Here is a 7,224-nt window from a genome sequence, read left to right on the forward strand (position 1 = left end):
TGATTGTCTAATTGGAGCCCCCCACCCCCACCTCCAAAATACTAATATATGGAGGGCAATTCAATCTGTTTTTTACCATTACAAAAAATATAGGAATAAACAAATGCAATAAAATATATAAATATAATATAAGTATTATTTTCTGTTTACCTTTTTTTTTTCCACACCTGCTGTTGCACTTTGCATTTATCTTGTGTTTCTAGGAGTACAATTTTAAAGTGTTATTTCACCTGAAAATGGCACTTCTTTTTTGGGGAGATATTAAGATTTCACCTATATAGCGCCAGCATGTCCAGAAACGCCATTGTGTGGGGTGAGGAGGAACGTCTGTGTGGAGACTACGTTGAGTGTGTTGTGGTACTGGTTACATCAGTTAATGGAGAGGGCTGGGGGGTTGTGTAGATCAAGGGGTGGGGGAAGGAAGGTTAGCTTTAGAAGGAGGACTCTCATTAACTTAGACTTAACATCTGGATCTGGGGTGGATGAGAGACAGGATGGATGGATAGATGGATGGATGAAAGGCTGGGGGGGGGACTGCACCCGTGACAGATGTGTTGGGATTAAGGGGTTGTGCTTCAAAGAGTGAGCAAAGAGTGAGAGGGAAATTGTAGGAAAGAAACCCAGTTAGATCCTGTTGCTCATCACAAAGCACCAGCCTACTAGATTGTCAGAGTAAGTACAGAATTAACCCTATGGCCCAAAGTATTATCAAGATGAGATGCTCAGCGCTAATCTCAAGTAGTATCGGTTACTGCACAGATCCCAGCACACAGCCCCCTCCGGGAGCATGTGTTTGTTTAGGTGTGTTTCTTGTACATTTCCGTGTATCTGTGTGAAGGTATGTGTGTGCAAATACAAGAGAGAAACTGAGACAGAGAGAGAAGGAGGAGAGCGAGACCGTTTCAGATAGATAACAAGTTTGTGAACAGTGACAGAGACACTGTTGTGGCGCATTCATCAGTGAGTGATTAAACGGCCCGCAAATCACACTGTTGAGGAAGAAGGGTGACATCCGATATCTCTACCAGATAACAGTAATGCTTCTCAGCAACGTCAGATTCCTACCATCACCGTCCTGTGCCACAGTTTATCTTTCCAGGGCACTGTCAATGGTTAGCGACAGGAAAGCCACTATTGTATCATGTGTTCAGATGTAATTACAGAACAGAGATCAACGCTGAAAAGAATATGGGGAAGTTTGCACAGTGAATAGAATCACCCTTCCTCCCCCTTCTGCCTTTGTACTCATTTACCTCTAAATCTCGCCATATGATTATTTGAATACACACAACACAAGAAAAGTCGTTATCTGCAATGGCGTGGAGAGTAGCACTGAAAAGGCAAAAACCCACTGGCAATTATGTGTTTGCGTATGCTGTTGTGTGCCTCATGCAAAGACAGGAACAGGATTGAAAAGAATTGATCTATTTTCTGTTCATTGTCATTGGCCTAAGGGAATACTGTTGGAGAAAATTGAAGGATTGACCAGGTTTAGCATTGTCTTAACATGTTCTATTGTCAGTCAAGTCTCCATGTGATCTCTTACATTTTAATATCCATTGTTATCCTTGTCGGTACAGTGTTCCCCATGCCCTGTGTTAAGACTGGGCAGAAACATGACATCATACGTATCATCCTGGCTGCTTCTCTGCATAGCAGCTGTGTCTTATTTCTGTGTGTTCACTATAAATATGAGTCCTATGTTTCTCTCTCTCTCCACTCAGCTGACTGATGTGTGTAAATAGGACCTGGACTGAATTCACACGATTGGAGGAGGACCTTTTTTCTTTCACAATAATCTTCAAGTTCACCTGGATCCACAAACTCCAAAAGAGAGAAATACCAATACGATTAATGATGTCTTACCAATAGAGCATATCCAGAGTTAAAATTGAGAGTTGATTTTTCTTTCCGCTTTTTAAATTTTGTCTAGTACGGAAAACCATTCTGCAGGATTAACGCCCAGGAGTCATGTCGGGCACCACACACTGAGTGTACAGCATGCACGCACACACTCGCACTCACTCACACATACACACACCCTGCCTATAGCTAAATATATACAGAGGCAACATAACTACAAGCACCTGAAATTGTTCTCACACTGCATTAAGTCTTTAAAGTATGCAAACCCTAAATGCAAGGAACTCACATTCTCCAAGACATATTCTCACACCTTCGTATGATCAAGAATTACCTTTACAGCAAGTAGGTAGTAGTAGGCCTTTAGTCTTTGTTCTTCTTTGTTTCCAGGTCTTCAGAAGTGTTTGCTCGTGTATATGTCTGGGCCCACCTTAAATGACTGAAGAGATGTTCTTCCTTACAACGGTGTTCACGCCTGCTTCTGTGAATGTCGGGTCCGCACAGAAAGTCACGGCCCAGTTCCAAAGTCCACTACTCTTTGCAGGTGTCTCTTGGAATACACTTCCTTTTCTTTCTTCTGCAAACACACACGCAAGCACACATCACCCCCGGACACACCCACTGCATCGGAATATTCATGTGGGCACACACGCTCACAGTATCTGCACCTGTGGAACCGATCCTTGGACGGATGTTTCTATGCACAGGTACATAGCGTTCACTGTATAGGGTATATTGGATTTGCAGTACGTGTAGAATGTGAGCAGCCTTGGGTATCTGACAAACTGGGTGTACTACATTGTACACATGTGACATATCTATAGTTATGTAAGTGATTTAGAAGTGGACTTACCTTACTTATGCAGTTCATTTGTAAATCAAACTATTATTCAAGTAGGCCCAGCATTAAGTCACAAACCGATTATAGCAGCTTAACTGTTAGGTTGTGACCCTAACCCTAAGTCAAATTGATGAATAGAAGCTGGAAGTTTGGTATCAACAGCACACACAGACTGTAATCCACATGTCAGAGGTCCACAGCACTAGTCCTGAAAATGAACATGTCATGACAGACCCTGTGTGTGTGTGTGTTCATCATAGGACTCTAGAGGCCGTCCAGCGAAGGCTTAGTATTAGGGTTTGAAAAGAAGGTAGAAGTCAAAGACATGCAAACACATGCTCCCACACAGAGACAAACAAATACACAGACACAAATATATGCACACACAATGGCAGGCAGTAACTAGTCTATCCAGTTCCCAAGGTGACACAGATCTTTAGGGAGATTTGAGGTGAGTGTCCCATGTCAGTATTCCACATTCAAAATAGTTCACATTCAATATTACAATCAAGACAAGATAACTAGTGTCTGAGTAATAGTATTTGATTAACTGCAAATAAAACTCATTGGTCATCCGTTGAATATTGGTGGATGTAACTATACAGGTACACTCAATTGGAAATGATTTGTCCATTTCTAGTCATGTTGGTATGAACCGGAAGAAAGTAGTAATGTGTTATTTATACTGTAGGATTTCAACATACAGATATAAATGTATTTCCAATGTGGATGATTGGTATCTGTTACTATAGCGATGGGAGCCATTGGCACATGGTGATATGAGATATCTTCTGATTGGTTCAGGGTAATGACATGGGGGCAGGGTGGCAGCACTGTGTTAATGACACAATCAGGTCTCAGCTGTTTCGGGCCTGGTGTGAAATGCGTGCACACACACACACACACACACGCACACACAGAAGTGTTCCTACATGCCTGGCTCAAGGCCCAGTTTCCCACTCCCCTGCAGATATCACCCATATGGTGACCATAGTGCAATCTCCACAAATCAGCACCTACACCATAGATAAGCAAAGGCATTCAGACACATACACACGCACACTGTGGATGTCATGTATTTTACAGATCCACATGTTAATATTGGAAGATTCTTTTCTGTTCTATTATTAAAAAAACGAGGTCTCCCTCTAGTGGTTAAACTGGTTCATTTAGCATTCGAACCAACCTTGAAAGAACCTTTGCTTTTTTGCCTTTGAGAAATGATATGGTCATGACTCAACGTTTGATTAGGAAGTCATGTTTTACGCTATGCAATCGTGTTGGATTAAAGGTTACAACGGTGTAAATTGGGTGTTAATGTAACGGCATAGTAGTCAGAATGGCCACAAGTCAGAGTCAAGATTGTCAATTCTGAAGTAGAACGAGCAAGGAAAATTATAATAGTTGTACAAATGCCTTCTTCAAGCTAATTAATCTGTGTGGGGAAATAACAGACAGCATTGCATTATGCTCCGACTTAATTTTAAAAACCTGTGTTGGTACTGACACCTTGGAGACGCATCAACACTGACCATGATGTGGTCTGTGGAGAGGGCCTATCACAGCGCTTTGGTCCAAGCTGGAAGACAGAGGTCTAGGCCCCATAATGAGAGTGGGAGAGGTGGAGTTAGACCCACTTGGGGGCTGGGCAAGTGGAAGTAATGCTTGTCTAACCTTGTTCCTCTACAGGTCGCTGTGGGAGGCTGAGGCCCCTGAGGGGTGTTGTTTGTGGGGGGAGTTGGACAGCTGTTGTAAAAGACAGAACCAGATGCGATCCTACTGTAATAAATCACCAGTGTCCTTTGGTAAATTATTGATTATCGTCTGGTGACAGTTATTCCACTCTGTAAAATAGAAGAGAATACTCTATGGGGATATATGATCTAATCCTATATAATAACAATACTTACATATTTACAATGTTCCATTTACCATGGTTATTTGAGGGAGATTGAGGTTTGTTCTTCATGCTTTGTCCTTCTATCAAATGCACACCTCCATCCTTGAGAAAAGAATCCACGTGATGAAATCAATCGTTTGTGTTCTGAGATGCACATTGAAAAGATGGCGTCTCAGAGGAGTGGAATCCAAATGAGCCTCTCACTTACTTGGTTGAGGGAATATTGATTTCTGATTACATTAACCGGAATTTCTTCTTGGTGTAGCAGCTATCAGTAAAGTCTAATATAAGTGACAATCATTTTCAGTCATAGCACCGACAAGTCTTTTGTGAACATAACAGAGAATATTTTAGGGGGCGTGAGGGATTATGGGGCCATATGAGTTTCTTTGAGGTAGTGCTGTTTCATGGATGCATTGTAAGGTTAGCAGACGGTTTTGAATTGAATCCGGTAGGAGATGGGAGAGCCAGAGGAGGGATGTGAAGAGGGGTCATGTGGGGTTGCTTCCACCCACTCATCAGGGTCCTGGAGCTGGGAGAATGTACCGCAGAGTTTCTAGGTGGCAGTCAGGGATCGCAATGACAAGTGTATCGCAGTCATCCAATCTTGAAGAGACTGGCAGCAAAGTAGAAGGTCAGAGTTTGTTGTTTTTGAGATGGTAGAAAGAGGTTTTGCACAGGTGTTGATGCCGTTATGGGATGTATGTGAGGGGGAGGTCGAGTTTCATGGGAAAGTGCCCTAACTGTTGGGATGGAACCAACAAAAAGGGTCTGAGTTTTTGTGCGATTTAGTTTGAAGTAGTTTTGCTTCATCCAGGCTCTAATCTCTTCAAGACAGGTGGTGAGATGGGTAAAGGCACGAGAGGGAAAGGGAGTCGCTTTGATGTTGAGCTGTATGTTATAAGCACAACAGAGAAAGGAGACACCATTTTATGGATGTCTTGGCAGAGGGGGGAACATGTAGATAATAAAAAGGCTCGGACCAAGGACAGACCCCTGTGGGACACCGAAGTGACTGGATAGGTTGAGGACCTGGCCCCGCCAAGGCAGAAGTCAGGCCCTGACTCCCAAGCCTTCAATGAGGATGGAGTGGTCAAAACGCTGCACTGAGGTCGATCAGAAGCAGAGGGGGTCATCAGCAGGTCATTGATGAGGCAGGGGGGTCATCAGCAGGTCATTGATGAGGCAGGGGGGTCATCAGCAGGTCATTGACGACCCTAAGAAGTGCAGTCTCAGTGCTCTGTCCAGAATGAATACCAGACTTCAGGAACTTCTCAAATACGCTATTTTCCAGTACCTTGGAGTGGAACGGGAGGATGGAAATGCAGCAATGTAGCATAGACTTATGTACACACACACACACACTAGTAGTTACATAGACTTATGTAACTACTATTGTTGGTTTCTTTTTTTAAATTAAAAGCCAAAAATAATTGCACTACTTTAATATACTGTCTACACATGTGTTTTGGTCCATTATCCAATATGGTATGTCCATTAAAGGGAGTTGGAAGATATTCCAAAGTAGGGGAAACAGGAGTATGTTCAGCCATTTTCAGCATCATTATGTAAAGGCTAATGTTGTTTTGTTTCTTACAGATATATCTAAATGTATTTTAGATGCTGTGCATCGCTGACAATAATCTAAATGGCAAACCGTTGTCTGTAACAACAGAAATGTACCCTCTTAATCTACAAGCAATTTGTATTTATCAATTGTTATGTATTAAGTGTTGTGTACTGTATTGATTGAGTTGTTGCGTGACTGGCTCCAAAACGTTTACCTTTTATTAGAGAGCCCAAATGATAAAACAATCTACTTTGGTATGAATACAAGCATCATAAATTATTTTTCCACTCGGTTTTCACTTTGGTCCATCAAAACATGTCATCTTAAACATTCGGCAAAACTGTTATGCGCCCTCTTGATCTACAAGGCATGGTTTCCCAGTCAAATACTGGGGATTGTCTTGTTGCAGCCCAATCTCGTGAACACAGTCAGTCGCCATCTGCGTCCAAATGATGAGATCACACCTTGAATAGACAGCCATTTGATTTGTAGGAGACACAACATTATTCATAGAACAACCAATGATGAAACATCTGACTGATATTCCTCCCTGTGTGTATCCAGCTGTTTTGGAACTATAAACAAAGAGATGTTGTAGAACAATTGCATTTTGTTGCTCACAGTAAAAAATAGACGTTTTATTTCGAATGAGAACATCTGGCACTGTGGAATTGACATTTCATAATAGGTTGGTTGGTTTAACACGTTACTTAGGTTCAATAATGCCCACATCATTTCTGACACCTCATTCACCACCATCTCATAGTGGTCAGCTTTGGACTGCCCCCCCCCGGTGTGGCCTCTGGCCCCTGTGTTTGTTGAGCCATTTTGAATTTGGGAGTTTGATAATTTAGACGCAATATAAGGAAAAAGGCTTAGGGTGGTAGCGCCTTTTAACCTATGACATTGACGTTTCTAGTGTGACCAGTTCGTTCATCCAGTCAGACATGTCGAAAAAGACAGGAACACAGATGACTACTCGGTTCCAACCTCTCTATACATTTATTAGAGATGATACAACGTTGGGCTTTTTGTCAGTTTTTACAAAAT

This window comes from Osmerus mordax, chromosome 5 (genome assembly GCF_038355195.1).
Source record: "Osmerus mordax isolate fOsmMor3 chromosome 5, fOsmMor3.pri, whole genome shotgun sequence".
Taxonomy (NCBI): domain Eukaryota; kingdom Metazoa; phylum Chordata; class Actinopteri; order Osmeriformes; family Osmeridae; genus Osmerus; species Osmerus mordax.